The sequence below is a fragment of the Rhinolophus sinicus genome, chromosome 5, assembly GCF_057876585.1.
Source record: "Rhinolophus sinicus isolate RSI-liver-muscle chromosome 5, RSI-T2T, whole genome shotgun sequence".
NCBI classification, from domain to species: Eukaryota; Metazoa; Chordata; class Mammalia; order Chiroptera; family Rhinolophidae; genus Rhinolophus; species Rhinolophus sinicus.
In genome coordinates this window covers 5,302,571-5,322,557 of record NC_142505.1, presented here as the reverse complement: position 1 = coordinate 5,322,557, position 19,987 = coordinate 5,302,571, and the positions used below count along the sequence as shown (strand labels likewise).

General features: G+C 44.5%; 1 protein-coding gene across 2 annotated transcripts in view; it reads left to right on the top strand.

Moving 5' to 3' along the window:
* The first annotated feature begins 8,324 nt into the window (after nucleotides 1-8,324).
* Nucleotides 8,325-19,987, top strand: part of RAD54L2 (RAD54 like 2) — a 90,935-nt gene continuing 79,272 nt past the window's right edge. Inside the window, exon 1 of one of the 2 annotated variants that reach the window (XM_088798109.1) lies at nucleotides 8,325-8,546. The gene's annotated coding sequence lies outside the window, so the exon portion shown is untranslated. The remainder of the gene's footprint in view (nucleotides 8,547-19,987) is intronic. The other variant, XM_019753294.3, reaches the window with a different exon arrangement.

The window sequence follows — 19,987 nt, the reverse complement described above, 5'->3', positions numbered from 1 at the left end:
GAAAGCCCAGAAAAAGGACTGACTTTCAGGTTCGTGGAGGCATCACAGAAGAGATGACATTTGGGCCACGCATTAAAGCAGAGGGAAGTTACTAACTGGGAGTAGAGATTTAACAAGACAGAATGGTGGCCCCGTGGCCAGAATTGGTTCAACCACACATTACTGAGCACCCAGTGATTCTCAACACATTAGGTGACTGCTCTGGGAGCAGCATAAGACCCAGAAATGGGTCAGGAGTCACTGAAGGGGCGATTAGACTCCTGGAGTGTCTCAACCCAATATTTCCTCCTCTGAACCCTTGCTGATAGTTTGTTTGCACAGGAGCTAAGGCTGTATTATAATTATGTGTCTCCCAGGAGCCTCAGGGGCTGTGTACTTTTCATCTTTGTAAAATAAATCCCCAGGGTCATTTAAATAAAATCGAATCCCCTCGTGGCAAATGGGAGCTGCAGACAACCCTACTATTCTATTCAATACATGCATGTGGAATTCAATCCTTTACCAGACTTTGAAGCTACTGAGATGAACCCACCAGGTCCCATCTGGAGGAGTCAGACACAATTCCAATGAGAATGGGATAGGTGCTAAAACCAAGATAATTGCAAAAGTGCAATTGAGTCTGGGGAATCCCAGCCAATCTCACGGAGAGGTAAGGGAGAGCCTATAATGTCTAGAAAGAGACGGTGGAATTGACTTAAAACAGTAAAGATGTTAGCCCAGTTTTCTTTTAACTAAATAAACCTGCACATATGTTTAGGACTTCCAAAGAGTGTTTATCACCATTTCCCCATTTCTTTGTCACCACTGCAAGCATGTTATTCCCATTTAGAGGAAGAAGCCATCGCAGGGAGGTTAAGTGATTTGTCCAAGGTCACTCATTAGGTGAGAGGAGCTGTTCCCCCTCCACCATCCCTGAGAAAGAGCCCTTCATTGCTTGGAGGGAGTTACAGTCCCTCTCAGACACTCCAAGTTCCCTCCAGACCTCAGAGTCTGTAAGTAGAGACCACTTGGTTTCGCCTACTCAGAAAAACAGGTGTTGAGAACCTACTGCCATGTGGAAGGTATCATCCATCCTCCTATATTGAAACCTGCTCTCAGAAAAATGAGCACCCGTGTAACAGTCATTTACCTCTGACGTAAGTAATTACTCCTACTTTCTCACTGTGGTGTGTGTGTGTGTGTGTGTGTGTGTGTGTGAATTGAATTATTAGATCTAGATTTAAATTCTGGCTGTACCAGTTACTGGCTGTGAGATCTCATGTAACTCAACCTCGCTGAACTTCAGTGTTTTTTTTAATTGAGGTAAAATTCACGTAAGATGAACCATTTGAACACCTCAGTACATTCACAATGTTGTGCAACCTCCACTTTGATCTAATCGCAAAACATTTTTATCACTCCAAAATAAAACCCCATACTATCTGCTAAGCCATTACACTCCATTGGCCACCCCCACCCCCTATCTACCTCCTTCATCCCCTGGAAATCACCAATTTGTTTATTGTCTCTTTCTGGATTTACTTATTCTAGATATTTCATAAACGGAATCATACAGTATGTAACATTTTGTGTCAGGCTTCTTTCACTGAACATATTGTTTTCTATATGTTGCTACATGTTGCAGTGTGTATCAGTACTTCATCCCTTTTTATGACTAAATAACATTCCATTGTGTGGATACCACATTTTGTTTATCCACTCATTTGTTGATTTCCACCTTTTGACTATTGTGTCTAATGCTACAATAAACATTCGTGTACAAGTGTCTGTTGAGTCCTTGGTTTCAACTCTGTGGGGTATTATACCTAGGAGTTAAATGGCTGGGTCACATCACGATAATTCCATGTTTAACTTTTTGAGGAACCACCAGTTTATCACAGCAGCTACACCATTTTACATTTCTGTCTGTAACACATAAGGGTTCCAATTTCTCCACATCCTCGCTAACACTTGTAATTTTCTGGTTTTATACATTATTATTTTATAATGGCAACCTTAGTGGGTATGAAACAGTACCTTATTGTGGTTTTGATTTGCATTTTCCTAATGATTAGTGATGTTGAGCATCTTTTTATGTGTTTATTGGACATGCGTATGTCTTCTTTGGAGAAATGTCTATTTAAGTCCTTTGCCCATTTTTGAATCAGGTTGTTAGATTTTTTTGTTGTTGTTGAGTTGTAGGAGTTCTTTATGTAATATATTCTGGATATCAATCCCTTATCAGATATATGATTTGCAAATATTTCTTCCATTTCGTGAGTTGCCGTTTCACTTTGTCAGTAGTGTCTATTGATGCACAACAGTGTTTAATTTTCATGAAGTCCAATTTGTCTATTTTTTTCTTTTGTTACATGTGCTTTTGGCGTCATATACAAGAAACCATTGCTAAATCCAATGTCATGAAGCTTTTTGTCTTATGTTTTCTTCTAAGAGTTTTATAGTTTTAGCTTTTACATTTAGGTTTTTGATCCATTTTTAATTAACTTTCGTCTATGGTGTAAGATAAAGGTCCAGTTTCACTCTTCTGCGAGTGGATATCCAGTTTTCCTAACACCATTTGTTGAAAAGACTGTCCTTTCCCCCATTGAATGATCTTGGCATCCTTCTCAAAAAGCATTTGAGTATATATGTGAGAGTTTATTCTGGGCTCTCTATTCTATTTCATTGAGCAATATGCCTGTCTTTATGTCAGTAGCACACTGTTTTTGATTACAGTAGCACTATGGTAAGTTTTGAAATCAGAAAGTGTGAGTCTTTGAGCTTTGTTCTTCTTTTTTAAGATTGTTTTGACTATTTTGGGTCCCTTGAGAATTTTAGGATGGATTTTTCTATTTCTGCAAAAAATGTTGGGAATTTGATAGGGATTGTTATCAAATCTGTATGTTGCTGTGGGTAGTGTTGGCATCTTAACAATTCATGAACACAGGATGTCTTTCCATTTATTTGTATCTTTTTAATTTCTGTTAGCAACATTTTCTAGTTTTCAGTGTACAAGTCTTTTGTCTCTTTGGGAAAGTTTATTCCTAAGTATTTTATTCTTTTTGATGCTAGCATAAATGAATTTTTTTTTTTAATTTCATTTTCAGACTGTTCAGTATTAGTGTATAGAATTGCAACTAATTTTTGTTGTGTTGGTTTTATATCCTGCAACTTTGCTGAATTCATTTATTAGCTCTAACTTTTTTGGGATGTGTGTGTGGAATCTTTAAAGTTTTCTACATATAAGATTACATAATCTGTGAACAGAAATAATTTTACTTCTTCTTTTCCCATTTTGATGTCTTTTATTTCTTATTCTTGCCTAATTGCTCTGGCTAGGACTTCCAGTCCTATGTCGAATACAAGTGTGAAAGTGGTCGTCCTTCTGTGATTCCTGATCTTAGAAGAAAAATTTTCAGTTTTTCATCATTGAGTATGACATTAGCTATGGCTTTTTATATACGGCCTTTATTGTGTTAAGGCAGTCTCCTATTTCTAGTTTGTTGAGTGTTTTGTTTTGTTTTTTAATCCCAAAAGGGCCAATTTGGTTGCCTTTCATCTTTTTCTTCTCTAATTGCTCTGGCTAGAATTTCCAGGGCAATGTTAAATACAGGCATCTTTGTCTTACTCCCAGTTTTAAGGAAAAAACTTTCAGTGTTTCACCATTGAGTACAATGTTAGCTGTTGATTTTTTATAAATACACTTTAATCATGTTAATGAGGTTCCCTTCCTTCCTAATTTGCTGAGTGTTTTTATCATGAAAGATGACCCTGCCTGTGGGAGAGTGAGGGTGAGAAGATCCCATGGCTCTGGAAACTAGGACCCCTCACATTTCCCACCCAGCCCTGACACAGGGTTGGTTCAATGGAACCTGACCTATTAAAACTTTGGCTCTAACGTGATCTAGGAGTGGTCACTGACTGAGCTTTCAGGAGTTACAGTGAGAGGCCAGAAATGACGCATCCCAGCCTGCCCAGCTGTGGGGACAGAGTCCCAGAGAGCAGTTTCCAGGCTCTCAGCCTCGTGGAAAGGTGCTGGCTCGGTTATGAGATGGCCATCAGCTGTAATCAGATGGCCATCCGCTGTGGCTGGGTGGCCATCAGCTGTTACCGGTTAGCCATTAGCCACTAATATAACTGCCGTGGCTGCGCTGGCAAGGGGGTTGGTTGGCAGAGAAGCAGACGGTGGATTGCGGCTGGCAAGTGCCAGTTAACAAGGGGATGGCAGATTGTGGATCCTACTTCCTGTGTCTCGCTGGGCCGCCAGTGAGACTGGGGGACAGGAAGACCCGGATGTTTGCTTTTGTGTCTTGACCAGCCACCAGCGAGAATATAGCGGTATGACTCCCCTATCTATGGCTCCGTGGGTGTTCCTTTTTGGTCTCACCATATCCTGCATTCTTGTGCGGAGAGCAGGACCAGAGATCCTGCATGACACCAGCTAAACCCTGAAGTCCAGCTAGGACTACCTCTTTCTTTTCTTTCCTATATCCATGCCTTTTCTCATGCTATTCTGCTATCCAAGACCTGCTTATCCTTGAAAGCCCTTATTTAACAAGGCTTCTCCCATTGTACCACACCCTCACCTAGTGCAGGCCTATGGCCTATGATTTGTACCATTCTTTGAGAAAGTACCTCATTCTGTAGAGTATCATGATTCAGGAAATACATGGCATGCCAAAAGCTCCAAAGGACCCCTATCTCTCCCCTTTCATTCCCAGGACCTCACAGACCTTCTTCAAAGATGGGCCCACCACATAAATATTTTTTAAGCATATCTATTAAGCTCTTTTGTACCTATTCCAGGTCTTGGGGATCTTGGTAAGATTGATAAGATCCTTGTTCCAGGAGCCTCACCATCTTAGGAGGGAAGAGAGGTGATAAACAGACAAAGAAAAATATCAGATAGCATTAAGTTCTCTGCAGATAGAGAAGATCGGGTGGTGTAATGGTGACTGGCTGTTGGTCATGAGGGCTCCTCTGAGGAAGCTGATGGAGCTGATGGACTTGAATAGAATTATTCTCTGTAGGATTTTTTTTTAAAGCAGCTGTTTCTATGACATCTGCCTATTGACGTGGCCAATGTACCTGGTCATTTATCAGGTCCAGTAATCTGTGCTGCTTTCCGAGGAGTGGATCCACAGCATCTTACACATCCTCCCCAGGGTCAGCCCTGAAAATGATCCCCTCAAGACCATGAAATCGGAGCAGAGCTACAGGCCACATCTCCATTCTCCAGGGAAGTTGTCTGGGGGTTCTCACCATACCCCACGCTGCCCCTGAGCGCTGGTCATTCTATGAGAACCCTCATCCCTGAGCCTTTACATGCTTCTCTTTAGTAGTCTTGGCATTCAGCTTTCAACTCAGAGGCCACCTCATTGGGGTTGTCTACCCAATGCCCCCCTTTCCCCAAAGACTCTCTCCCATGCAGGTCTCTGTTTTATGTTCTTTTCATTACTCATTAGAATTGGAAATAATTTTGCACTGTCTCCCCTGCTTAGAAGGTAAATTACATTAGGGAAGAGACCTGTTTTCTCTTGTTCAGTGCTGTGTCCCCAAGGCCTAGATCAGCATCTGAACTACAGTTCAGGGGCAATAAATATCTACCGAGGGAACATCTATATGGGACAGGTTTTTACTAGTTACACTTTACAGACCAGCATCCCCCAAGCTCAACTTTGAGCATAGTTTTTCACTCACTCAGCGTGTGGTTATGAATAGGTTCTGGACCTAGATGTCCTATACTCAAAGCCCACCCTCTTCTTACTTCCCAGCTTCAGTTTTTCCACCTTTGAAGTGGGATGGTAATTGTGCATACCTCACAATGTCAATGTGAGGATTAATTGTGTTAATACCTGTAAAATGTCTACAGTTGTGCTTGGCATGTCTTAATACTACTCCCCAGCATCCAGCACAGTGCCTGGTGCAAGGTAGGTACCCAGTAAATAATAGCTAAATGGGAAGTTCTATGGTGCAGCAGTTTTGCTAGGCCTTCATTAATCATTTGGATGGATTTTTTCAAAAGGCCTTTCAGAGTTGATCTAGTATGAGAGAAGAGGTGTACAAGCAGAAAGTTAGAAAACATACCAAGAATAGGATGGCTGTTGAAGAAAGACATAAAACTATTTGTCACTTTGGAACCTGGTGCAGAGTGGTCCTGGCTTTGGCATTCAAAAATGGGGGTGGGCTGAAAGTGTGGTTGGTGGAGGAAGAAGGACTGAGTCGGCTTCCATGGAATAAGGAAGAGGTGAAACAGGTGAAAGAGGGTGTTTCGCCAGGTGTGATTCACAGTGAATCAGATCTAGTTCTAGTTTCTGATTGATTAACAAACTGCTGACAAGTCTTGTCTAATCCCAGCAGGAAGATCCAAGATTTTGTAACCTCACTTGAAGGCAGAGCCATTGATAGGCAGGTATGTGTGTAAATCTCTCTAGGGATTCCTTCTGGATAGAACCCACTTTCATACAGGTTACATGAGGGTACCATGATCCCCTAAGGTGGTTGTGAGGGCATACATAGCATCATCCAAATTGTGAGGGAAGCTCCTGAAGGGCAAGGAAGTAGGGATGTCACAGAACGGTAATGGCACCGTGTGGGAAGAGAATGGAAAGGGCTTCCATCACCAGGAGAGCCAGCCCTGGCTCTGGTTGCTTCAACCTCAGCGACAGAGGAGGAAGGTAAATGTGGGTGTCTTCGATGGCATTGGGTCTTTACAGGGAGATACACAATAAGACTCCTTTCTCAAGTCTATACCCAGGTTCATTGGTCTCTTTCTCCTCCCTCTGTCATCTTTAGGGCGCTCACTGGAACTTGCTTCAACTGTGAGACAATATCTGCTGTATGTGTCACACAGGTAGTCCAGGCTAAGAGGCCAAATGGGGGAAATGCAAGGCCTTGAGCATGGAGGGGGTCAGATACTGATCTGACCTCAGGATGCTGGAGAAATGAACCAGCCTTTGAGTCGTCCTTTGTCCTGTAAACGCATAAGCTGAAATCCTCTTGCTTAAGGGAACAGAGAGCCTTCAGAGGTTTTGAGTGTGCTGATTTCTAACCCATGAGTTTACCATTTCCAGGTGGTTACCAAAACGACGTTAGACAGGCAAAGACCTTTCCTTCCAGAGGATAACTAAATGGAAATCTACATGTGTATGTGTATGACACAGTGACATAATTTCATTCAGGTGCAGGTGACTGACATAAGTGAGTCTTTCTGGAAAGTCTCTTCAGACAAGGGAGAGGGGGATCAAGGTAAAATTTCCTGAGTCTCAGAAGCCAAGGGGCTAAGCGAGAACGGAAAATTTGAGAACATATGAACAATCCTTTTTGCAGCACCTTCTGCAGATCTAATTTCCCATTGATAGTTTGGGAACACACACTTGTATTTGTATAACCTAATTTTCTCCAAAAATAACCACGTAGGTCTGATGGGGCTGGAAGGGGCCCAGAAGAAAAGGGGGGCGGGGAGGAGAAAGGATTTTTTTTTTAATCCACTTGATTTTATGAGGAAAACAAAACCTTACCAAAAAAATCCGCTTTCAGAATTTTTTCTTCATCTCGCCAATATGAGGAGGAGGAGGAGGAAGGGGAGGGGAGAAGGGGAGGGGGGGAAGGAAGAGGAAAAGAAGAACCTGGGGCTGTAGTGGAGCGAGCTGACACAATGCGCTCTCCTCGTTAACTGGGGCCCACATGGCAGTAACTACAAACTTAAGGGAGAAGCTGCACCCCTTCCCTTCCCTTGAGTGTCAGTGATCAAGAAAGCCTTTCTAGTCCCTGCTGCTTTTCCAGGGAATTCTGAAGACAGTTTCAGTCAACAGGGAACGCGACAGGAGGTGGGGGACACCCAGAGTGACACGGTGCGCTTCAGGGTCAGGGGTCCTCGAGGGCAGCGCAAACCTCTGTCGCGGGCGCTGGGAGGAGGGGCAGCAATCACTGTAGCATCAGCAGGGACCGCTGCCCAATGTTGAGTCCCATATCCCCGCGCCAGGCACTTTCATCACCTCATTCAATCCTAACAAGCGGTCAAGGTTGCCCCCAAGGGAGGAATGAGGAGGACCCGAGGCTCAGTGGAAGCACTAAGTGACGAGCGTGCCTCCCCGTTGGCTGGACGGGTGCAAACGCTTCCCGTCGGACCCGGCCCTGGAACCGTTCCCAGGGGGATTCCGGCCTGGGATTTCCGTGCCGCCTTCACTCACGAAACTGTGGTCTGCAAGCAAAGGCGGCGATATCCTGGGAGGCATCAGAGTCCACCTGGCGCGGGGCTCAGACCGGCCTCTGCCGGCTCTCAGCGGAACTTTCCTGTCGGCGGTGCGTGTTTCCCGTCCGGGCGGCCGGGCGCGCGGGCCGGGAGGGGGACGATTTCTGGCGCGGACCGCGAGCGGAGGCTGCTAGCGCCGCCGCCAGAGAAGACCGACGCTCGGTCGGAGCGAGTCTGCGGCGCCGGGCCTGCCGGCTGCTTCCCGCCTCAGCCTCCACCCCGCCGCCGCAGACCCCGCCGAGGCGGGCGCAGAGGAACGCGCGGCCCCTCGGCCCTGCCTGGCCCGCCGCGGCCCGGAGCCGCCGCGCGGGAGGTGAGTGCCGGTGCGGGTCCCCAGCTCCCGGCTCCGGCCGCCGGGACCCGCAACAATGGGGGCCCAGTGGGGACGCGGCCCGGGTCCCGGCGCTCAGTGGCTTAGGACAGCACGTCGGTCCCGGCGGCCCGGGCCTTGGGGCTCTGGATCCGACCTGGGCAACTCCAGTGGTCGGAGGTTCGGAGGGGGTCTTAGCTGCGACCTGGGGCCGCGGTGGCTCGATCTTTAGGGTTTTTGTAGGCGGGGAGGGGAGTCGTAGGGGCACGGAGAAGGAACTCCAGGGGCTTTCGCCCTTAGTGCTCGATGCAGACGCCCCGGGGGTGGCCGGAGCGGGGGGGAGGTGGGGGCTTGCGTTCGCGGTTCTGGGGGCCTCGGTGTGCCTGGCCCCCGAGGCGCGTCGCGGTGCGTCCTTCTCCCCGCCCCCCGCCCCCCAGGTCTGTGAACTTGGCAGACTGAGGTCCGGCTGGGGAGAAGAGGCACCGAGAGCTTAGCTTCTCGGAGGTGACCGGTGAGTAGTTCCTGGACAGGCAGGAGCTCAGTGGGGCACGAGAGAGTTTAGCAAAGAGCTGCCTTCTCCCGGGCCCACACGCATCCTGTGGTCGAAGGGTTCTCGGCGGGGAACTTGTCACAGGAGTATCTCGGGGAGTAGTGTTGGCTCCCGTGGCGTTAGGGGGACACTGTGGTCTGGGGAGTGCAGAGGCGGCTTGGTGGGCTGCTAGGTGGGAGAATTAGCCGTATGTGGCAGCCTGGGAGGTGAAGAAGGAACTTTGCAGAGTGGGCTTCCTGATAGAAAATGACCTCTTCCTGCGGGGGAGTGGGTGACTCAGATCTGTGAGAACTCCAGGCCTTGCTCGTGGATGTGTCTGGGGCTGGGAGGGGCGTGTGGGGGCTGGCGGAGTTTGCTCCCGAGTGGAAGACCGTGTGGCCCAGTCCTTCTTACTCCAAGTCCAATCATTACCAATGTTTTAAGTAAAGCATTTCTTTGTGGCATGTGGAGTCAAAGCTTTCCTCTGTTCATTTTTTCCTCCTTTGTTTTTGAATTGTGACTCATACTTTCTTTTCAGCACTGTGGCTATTGTTTGTACTGATAGACGAATTTGGATGTCACACTATATGTAAATTCTAGGGGTTTTCGGTCCAATTCTTATATATTTAAGAGCCTGTTTTCACTCATTTCTGTGTTGTTTAATGTGTGCAACTCTAGAGAGGGATATGAAACTCTAACAGTTTAGGTTGTTAAAAGTTCTTTCTATCCTCAAATCCATGAAACTTCGTTTTCTCCTACTGCCATGAAGTCATTACGTTGAATCTGTTAAACCCAGGACATTATCTTCACTAGAAATGTTATCTGTCTTTAATGAATTTAGCCCGTGTCTCACCTGTGACATTGAATGGCAGTGTGCAAAGTCCAATTCTGAGGCCTGCAACTGTGCACCAGAACTCTGTATGTCATATATGGGCAGAAGTTGGTGTGTTGTCTATGGATGAAATACCAAACCCTATACAGAAAAAAAAAGTGTCAGAATCATTGCACCGTCTGAGTTTATTTAGAGTGTTAGGAAGTACTGCCTAGATGGAATCTAGTATAAATTTTCAGGTGACATGTGAGGTAATTCTGACTATTTGTAGTTGTACTGACAGTTCTGGGAGTGTTTTTTTTCCCCTAATCTTTAAAAAATCGTGTGTATTTTCCTTAAATTGTATTTTTTTCTCTCTGTCTCTCTCTTTTAAGTTTTCTATCTTAAGTAATTTATTTTTTTCGTAAACCAATATGTATTGAATTATGCCAGGCACTGGGTTGGCACCTCCACAATGGTGATATTTTTTGGCATTTTAATAGTACTAGTTCTTAGTTCAGAAGTGGCTGTAGGTCTGGGAAGGAAGAAGCAATTCAGGTATATCAAACTTCTAATCAGTAAAGCCATTGAATAGGATTTTTATAAAGTATTGATTTTGACTAGTGACAATTGATTATCTTCATATATTTCGATGGAAAAAGTTTATCTGCTGTAATGTATTCACATTGCTTTGGGATTATTTTTGCATTATTTTATTTAAGTACACCTGTTAACTTCTTAAGTACTCCTGTAGACAGACCACAAGGTAAACATTTCGTTTCAGTGTGTGTCTGGATGAGCAGTGATTTGCAGATACTGTGTATGTGCTCAGGTTCCCCAGGAAGCCGTCACACTTTCGTTCCCAGTGTGGCTTTGGGAGCATGAAGGCTTTGCTCACCCCCTTTGGTTCACTGTATGTAGGCTGGAAGGGTCTGCTGATCACCTAGAACTGAAGGAGTAAGATTGAGGTAAGTCTCAGTCATTTGAAATTGCTTGCCTCTTAATTTTTACTGCATAAAATATAATGTAAATTATATTTGGATTTTTTTGCTTTGATTGTTAATCTCCATTCTGATCTAGTAAAATGAAATTCTGTCCTCTGCTCTCTCTGTGTGTATTTATTTGGCCAAAAACAAATGAAAAAATTTAACATCAGGGCAATTAGATAATAAATAAACTCTTTGAAATATGCCTAAGGAAACAAAAACTGGTTTATTTACTGCTCAGAAGGCACAGTGATTGCTGAAAGAAATGTTTTTGACTACCTTTTAGTCAAATGGATCAATTTCAGAAACTCTTGGAAAGAAAGCTTTGAGTTTCCGATTTCATTAGACACATCTGAGGTGCCCAGGACAATGGGGCGAGCGTGGTCTTTGCAGTCATCCCACCCCTCACTCGTGCTTGCTTTTTGACCTGGGTAGGCTGGTAACCTCTCTGAGCCTCGGTGTCTATTTTATTCATTTCTTTTTCAGTCTGTAAAATGGGGCTAATATAACCTCTGCAGGTTGTGGTGAGGACTGGAGATGAGGGCCAAGGGCCTCGTGGGCGGTCAGGACTTGCTGTTAGCAGTGGTGATGGGTCACTATTCTCGGTATTAGTAGGAGTGTAGCTGGGTGCAATGCATGGATGAGGGGCTCGGTTTCCTTGTTTGGTGAGGAAGGCAGCCCACTGTCTTCACCTGTTGGCACCCTGGACAGATGAGAGAATTGTCAAGGTAGTCTTTGTCCACTACTGGTGGGCAAGAGTCCACCCTATAAAGTCCAAGGTCATTCCTGGTGCTGGTAGGTTTTTTTCCTGGCAGTTTCTATGGAGAAGCCAGGATGCAACTCTCTGGCATGTCCTTGTTTCGGAACAGTGGACATTCCCAGTGACAGAGTGCTAGAGTCTGCCAAGCAGCAGTATGTTCGTGTGGCCCCTGTTCAGGTTGTTTCTCTGGCTTTCTTCTGTTGGCACCAGAGACTTGACTTTGGTCTTTTTGCCTGGAAGGCTCCAGACGCTGGAAAGTCTCCAATTGTCATCTTTCTCTAATTGGAGCTACTTTGATGGAATCTAGCACTCTGTTCAGAAGTATTTTTGATGAACAGGAGGTTCATAGGTTTTGTCGTAGACTTGTTCAGTTTTATTTTTTCCCTGTGAGAGGGGAAAAGAAAGGTCAAGAGAAAAATGAGTATGAGCCAGGCAGAAGTGATTCAAAATAGCTAGCCCTAAATCTCTCCAGTCTTTCTTAGTGAAGTACCCCGCGCCTTTCCAGGTGGTCTTTAACTCCAGTTAATGGTAAATAATATTCCTTTGGCCTCACAATACTGTCAACATCTAGATCCCGGGATCGTCTCTACTTCAGCATCTCACAAGGACCTTTATGACTCGGCCTCTTCAGTGTCTTCCTTTCCAGCCTGTCCTCTGCCATAGTGCTTCTGGCACTTAAGGCTCATAGTGAACTCTTGGACGGTCCCAGCGTGCCCGGGCTCCTCCTGCTGACCAGCCTCCCAGTTCTAGTGCTTGTCAGACTCTTGGGCTTGAATTGACCAGGAATTCAGGCACCACCATCTCTTAAAAGCCCTCCTTGGTTCTTTCCAGATTAAGCTGAATGCCTCTCCTTTGTATGGCCATTGAAGTCTGTGCCAGTTTTCTTCATAATCACACTGTATTCTTAACTTTCGGTAGTTTTGTGTGTTTTCCATGCCTAGGTTGTGACCCACTTGAGGGCAGGACCTTGTGCTATTTATCTTTATATCTCAGTACCTAACCATTTCAGACACAGAGTAGCTGCTCAGTAAATGTTTGCTGAGTGAACAAGTGAATGACCTCTGCATATGAAATGACAGGAAATCATTCCTTGTGGAGCTGGTGGTTTGATGAGAGTTCTGATTTCATGGCTGCATCTGATCTTTGTATTTCCAAAGGCACAAAGTGCCTCTGCCTTTGTATTTCCAGGTTGCAAAAGACATAGGTAATGTTGCTGTGAAAATACGTTGCTCATTCCGTGCAGTCATGGTTTTGAGGCTGGGGGCTATTACTGTGTTTCTCCAAAAATAAGACCTACCCAGACAATCAGCTCTAATGCGTCTTTTGGAGCAAAAATTAATATGACTCGGTATTATATTGTATTATATTGTATTGTATTACATTATATTATATTATATAAGACGTGGTCTTATTTTACTATAAGACTGGGTGTAATATAATATACTATAATATAACACCGGGTCTTATATTAATTTTTGCTCCAAAAGACGCATTAGAGCTGATTGTTCGGCTAGGTCTTATTTTCAGGGAAACACGGTATTACTTGTTCTTTGTGGGTCTTGCAAAAGTTGCCTTTGGATATAACTGTTCTTCATTGGTATTATATAGACCTTCCATTACCCATTTACTACTCTGAGCACTTTGTCCTCATGTATGAAGAAGAGTGACTAGTCATTTTGGGCCACAAGGTCTCCAAACAACCCCTGACCGGCCTGGGAGTGGGTCATGGATTTAACACTAGGATGGGAATAGTGTTATGGCTGATGGACCTTTTGGAGACCCAGCTGAGCTCAATGTCACCGTATTCAGGATACTGTAAGGTTATTTGCCCAAACTTGATTTAGGAATTTGAACTCAGTACTAGTTCTTTGCTCAGCCTAATACTGTGCGAACACTGAGACTGATATATTGATTCTTTGTTCTGAGTTATTAACCTAGAAGTTATGGAATTATACGAATTCATTTAGTGACCCTCTTGGTTCTTAGTGGTAGAATAACTTGAGAGAGTGCACTGTCTAAATTGCTTTGATTTCATTTTCGTGGCGCATCAGCCCACATAGCAGTGCCACTGAGAGCCACGTGTGAGGAACCTTGCTGAAGCCTGCCTAATGCAGTTTTTCTTTCATGCAGGTGACAAACATAACAGGCTGCAGAAAAGGAAACCATGAAAAGTAACTGCAGTTAGATTGAAGATACAAATTGATGTGAGATAAAAAGGAAAACTGAGATCAAGCATAAGGCATTTTAAATGTGGCAAGCAACTGTTAAATTGAAGTCTTTTTTGCAAGTAGTGTTAAGACATTGAGAGGGAAATTGTTATAATATAGGTTAGAACATGTAACCAATAAAAACAGACAATTTCAGCCAGCATGGGCACGTTGAGATACCACGTAGCACCCACTTAAGGTTTTATAGCATCATCGATGAAAGTTACGTATAGGCAGAAAATGAGAAATGTTGGCTTTACTCTGAGGAGTATAGCTTGCATATGTACAAAAACCCTTCCATATACATTTACTTTACTTCTTGCTCCTAACAACCCTGTGAGGCAGATAAACCCATTTTGCAGATGAGGAAGCATAGTGCACAAAGCCAATAAGGAGAAAAGCTGGGATTTAATGCCAGGCTTTCTGGTTCTAAGTTTAGGGCCCTTGTTATGTCCTCATAGGATATTGTTAGGGCTTCCGTTTGGGGTGACAGTCACCCCTTATTCCAGGCTTCCGGCTAGTGCAGGATACACACAAGGAAGGTCGTGCCACACAGGATGGAGCTTCTGCTCCATTAACAGCAGTCCAGCAACTCAGGAAGAACTGGATGGGGAGGAACCCAGAGGGAGCCCCACCTTCCTCAGAGATCACTTAGTGGTCAAGAGAAAAAATCCAGAACTGGGTGGAGATACTTTTGCACTTGAGACCCACTGACACAAGTAGGAGTCTTCCTCCTAAAAGGATACATAGAAGTTGGAAGACAGATGGAAGTTTGGGAAAGAATGCTTTCGGTGTGGTTCTGGCTTGAGCTCATGCCTTTGGCTAAGTCTCATTGTGTCTTCCAGTCCCGCTGTCTCCCCTGCCCCATCTCTCAGCTTTTCTCTTCCCCACTGTTCACTCACCTCCCTCCTTAGTGTGGATGCCAGTTTGCCACGGTCCACAGTTTCAGTGCTGCCTTTTTCAGGTCTGAGAACCCTTTGCCTGCCTGACTTTGTGCTCTGTCTAGCTCTGCCAGTTACCATCCCTGAATTCTCTCCCCCTCCCTGCTTCTTTTGCTGCCCCTGGACTGCCCAGTGTTTCTGGGGAGTCAGGACTATGGACTGTCTTGGTTGCCAGCAATTCCCACTGCCTCCCTTAAGTTGAGCTCTCTCTGCCCCTCAGCGTACCCTTTCCCATTACAGCTGCTTGCATGTTTCCCAAGGCTCTTTTTTTTTTGGGGGGGGGGGGATATTGGGGAATAACAGGGAACAGTGTGTTTCTCCAGGGCCCATCAGCACCAAGTCATTGTCCTTCAATCTAGTTGTGGTGGGCGCAGCTCAGCTCCAAGTCCAGTCGCCGCTTTCAATCTTAGTTGCAGGGGGCGCAGCCCACCATCCCATGTGGGAATTGAACTGGCAACCTCGTTGAGAGCTCACGCTCTAACCAACTGAGCCATCTGGCTGCCCCCATGTTTTCCCTCAAGCCCAGACCTGTTCCCCATTCCCTCATTCTTTACTTTTGACCTCACTTTAGGGCTTGTGCTCCCTAATTTTTCCCTTTTCCTTTCTATCATGATACTTGCATCACTTAGAGTTTCTTGCTTTGGGAAAGTCCTCGACTTTGTGACTTTTTTCCTGATTAAACTGGTAATATATGGGCACAGTAAAATTTAGGCATTTTAAAATAAGGAAAAGAACCCATAATCCCATGTGTCAATGTTAGCCACCATTAAGAATTTGGTCTGTATTTACCCACATTTTTTTCCACTCTATATGCTGTGAGAGAGAAGTAATTCCTTTTTACAGAAATGTGATCACAATGTATCTACTCTTTACCTTGCTTTCCCCCCTCCACTTAGTACTTTTATCTTAGGCATTATCCCATGCTTAGGACTCATATCTATCATACCTTTTAATAGTTACAAAGTATTCAGTTGTATATTTGTGTCAATTTTTTTAGTCCCTGGTGATAGACATTTGTTTTTATTTCTCTGCAGTTATAAGCATCCTTGACTATCTTTGTATGTATATCTTTGTGTACATTGTATATGTCTTTTTATACTTTGTGTATATACTTCTTAGGATAAAGTTCTACAAGTGGAATTTCTGTGTCAAAGGTTATGCATGTTTAAAATTTCGCTACATATGACTCAATAACTTTCAAAAGATTGTATCAATTTCTATTTCTCCTCTAGCACTGAACATTATCAATATTTTTAATCTTTGCCAATATGAAGCCTAGGTAACTAATTTTTATTTACATTTTCTTATTGAGGAGGAGGAGCATTTTTTCATGTGTTTATTTCGTATATACAGAGAGTGCCAAAGAAATGTATACATATTTTAAGAAAGGAAAAAAACTGTGTTAAAATTGTAATACTCAATATGTACTGATAACAAAAGATGAATACGTCACGCTGACTCCTGCAATTACAGGAGGTGCTCACAGTGGTTACCATCAGCGTAATTTTAATAGTTTTTCCTTTCTTAAAATGTGTGTACATTTCTTTGGCACCCTCTGAATTTATTGATCAGTTAATTATTGATTAATCAGTTACCTCCTTTCTAGCTTCTATCTTCCCTCCCTCCCCTTTTTGTTTTTACCTACACACAGGTAGAACCATAGTGACGTTGCTTCGCTCTGGGCCTCTCCTTCCTATCTCCACCTCTTTGATCTAAAACACAGTTTTACTGCCCTTTACTTACCACCTGCTTTACCTGTGTTTCCTAACCCTTTGTCTGGCTCTGGTCCTGTATCTCCTGATACCACCTCGGAGGTGAATTCCTTGTTGCTTGGAGAAAGATTTTTTTTTCCTTGATGCTTGTTCTCCCTTGTTTTAAGCAACTCCTCACTCCCCACCCTCTTCACAGGGAGGGAAGCTGCACATGAGTGGACTCTTTAGGATGGAAAACTTCAAATATATACAACAGTGGGGAGTATAGTATAATGAGCCCCATGCACCCGTCATCCAATTTCAATAATCATCTACAGTTCCCTTTTTTTCTTTCGTTTATCCTCCCTACTTTTTTTTCAGTTGTTGTTGGCATGTTTTAAAGCTAAATCTCAGACATCGTCCCTGAGTGTGTGTCTCTAAATAAGAATACTTTATTTTTTAAATATCTGTGCCATTTTTTACCCTAATAAAAATGAACAGTATTTCCTTAATAGTCAGGACTTTGATTTTTATTCCTGGCTCTGATACCTGCTGTTTAACTTGGGCAATTACGCAGCTTGTTTTCTCGTCTTGAAATGTAGTGAGGATAGTGATGATGAAGCAAGCTTGTAGTGTTGTTGTGAGGTTGTCTCGTTTACTCCCATGTAAAGTGCTTCACCTAATTGGGGGCGCAAACATTTTTTGTCTCTACTCTGTCTTCATTCATCCATCCACCCATTCGGCAGATACTTATTGAACATTATGTGTTAGCTAAAGAGGAGACACTGACCTTGGTTTCTAGGATTCTGTACTATCTTGAGTCTCTGTCTGTCTCTTAGTTGTGCCTTTTTACAACCCTTCCTTTTGTCTCCCTGGATGTGGATGGAAGGCAGGTTTGTTGTTTTCTTCCGTTCTCTCTGTAGTCTGGCCCTCAGAGATTTAGCTCTTTCACCACTTCAGGCTATCTAAGTGACTCAATTCTATAACCTTGGTTTCTTTACGAAGCCACAGACCCACATTTCATCCTGGCTTTTGGACATTTCTGTCTGGCCAGGGACGGATTTCAAGTACAGCTGAACTGAGTCTGCAGACCAGGGCTGCAGCTCAGTCTCGGCCACTAACTTCATGGCGTGGGCAATGCAGTCACTTCTCTTGGTGTTGGTGCCCTCAGTCAGGAGAACGGAAGGGCTGGATTAGAGTCTGAGGTCCCATCCAGCTTTTGAAAACCTATCAGCTATGAGCAGCTGGTGTCAGATATGCCCTGCTCAGCATATGTGGAATCACATCCACCGTTCTGCTCCCCAAACAGGTTTCTGACTTTCCCTGCCTGGCCTCTCCCAGGAAGTCAAGGCTTCATCTTATGCTATGGCTTTGCCCTCTCATTTGTCCTCAACACTTAGTTCAGGTGACAGCTTCGTCCTCATTGGAAGTTAAGTCCTCCCTCTTGTGACTCTCATGACTGGTAGTGCGTCAGTGACGTTTCCCAATATGCCTGGAGCTTCACATATTTGAGTGCATCCGTTTTTCTTGCTTTCTAGTTTGTAATCTCCTTGAGTGCCACATTTACATCATGTGTAATTTTGCATCAGTGTCTAGCGTAATGCTTTGTACTAATAGTTTTGCAGTAAATTCTGATTGGATAAGTCACTAAACTAGACTTTGCTTCAAGTTAAGCACCTTTATGAAAATGTTTTCAAACCATTGTGAAGTGGTGCCATGGTACTAATTCAGGCACTAATCCCTTGATCTCAAAACTCAGGGAGTCCTCTGCTTTCCTGTCCTGTCTCTGAGTTGGGAAGCCGTCTGACTCTCGGATAATATGTTTTAGCTTCTACACAGCATAACTTATCATCGTGGAGCAGCTCAAGGTAACCATCATTTACTGAATGCTGACTTACCATGTGCTAGACACTCTGCTGATTCTTTATTCACTTCATTTAAAAACTCAAATATGAGTTATGTACTGTTATTATCCTCACGTTATAGAAGAGGAAACCGAGGTTGAGACAAGTTAAGTCACCTTCGTGTCCCATAGATAGAAAGTGGCCGTGCTGGGATTCGGAGCCAGGCCATCTCACCCCAGAGTCTGCTTTTAACTGATGTCCGCTTTCCTGTCCCAAACACGTTTACTGCCAGCGGGCTGTTGTATATGTTTCTATTCTAGCACTTAAAACCTTATTAAATATCTTGTATGGCTTTCTCCCACCCGCCCCCCAAAAAAGAAAAAAAAACCCCAAAACCAGTTGTCCTTTGTTCATTCTTCCTGTCTTAGTGCAGGGTGTGCCATTGTTTTTTAGTCACCCAGACTTCAAGCCTGAGAGTCATGCTGAATTCCACCTTTTCTTCCTGTACAGAAGATTCTGTTGCGTTTTCCTTGGTAATGTCTTATACCTGCTCCATTCTTCTGGTTTCTTTGCCTTCCCCTTACCCAGGGCCCCATGTCTGGTCCTGGATTCTGACGGCTGATTTTCCTTCATCCACTCTCTCATCTTTGCAGTCCTTTTTAAAGGATTGCATTTTATCCATCTCTCTCCGGTTTAAAATCCTTCTGTGGTTCCTGTAGCCGGGGCTCCTAAAAGCCAGTTTTCAAATAGTGTCACAATCACGTGGGGAGTTTCTTACTTATAGTTAAGTCCTCGCAATAACACCGTGAGGCCGATGCTATTGTTTCCAGTTTACAGGTGAGAAAACAGGCTTAAAGAGACTGAGTCACCTGGACAAGGTCACTGTTAGTGAGAACTGGGGAACTGTGTGTTTTTAACCAGCTCCCCAGATTCCGGTGCCCCGATGGGTTTAGAAAACACTAGGCAGCCTTCAACCCCTTTGAGAATCCCCTCCAAAGCTGTGTTTTTCTGCAGCTCCAGTGACCCACTCCAGCAAATGGACCTGAAATTTCTGTAGCATTTGACTCCGTTGATGACGCCCGCCTTGCTGGTCTCTGTCTTGATAGCATAATCCCCAGGCTGCTTCTCTCCCTGCCTCTCTGACTCTGTGCAGACTCCTCTGCTCTCACGGTTTGGCCCACCTTTGACTACCCCTCCCCTACTACATGCCCTCTGAGCATCTGTCTCTACCTTTGAGGCTTTAGCTCCCTGAATGTGGCAGGAACACCCGAATCTGTGTCTCTGACCCCAGTCCATCTTCCAGCTGTTTCTGGCGTTTCACCATTCACAACACTGTTAGGTACCCATCGTTCAAGCTTCAAACCTGGGCCATGGATAGAGCCTGGAGTCTGGAATTAGAAGTCTGTTGGAATTGAAGTCGACCACTCTCTAGCTGGGTCTATTTGGGGTAGGTCACATAACTTCTCTAAACTTTATATTCTTTATCTGTGACATGGGGATACCACTACTTTCCTCCTGGTATTGTTGTGAAGATTCAGGAGAGAATGTGGATCCAACACTTCGGTTAACATTTATGGAGCCCTTCCTATGTACCACGTACTGTGACATGGTGGGGAGACGGTGGGGAGCCAGGCTCACCACCAGCTGGCTACTGAGGTCTTTCTGGTTTTGCCTC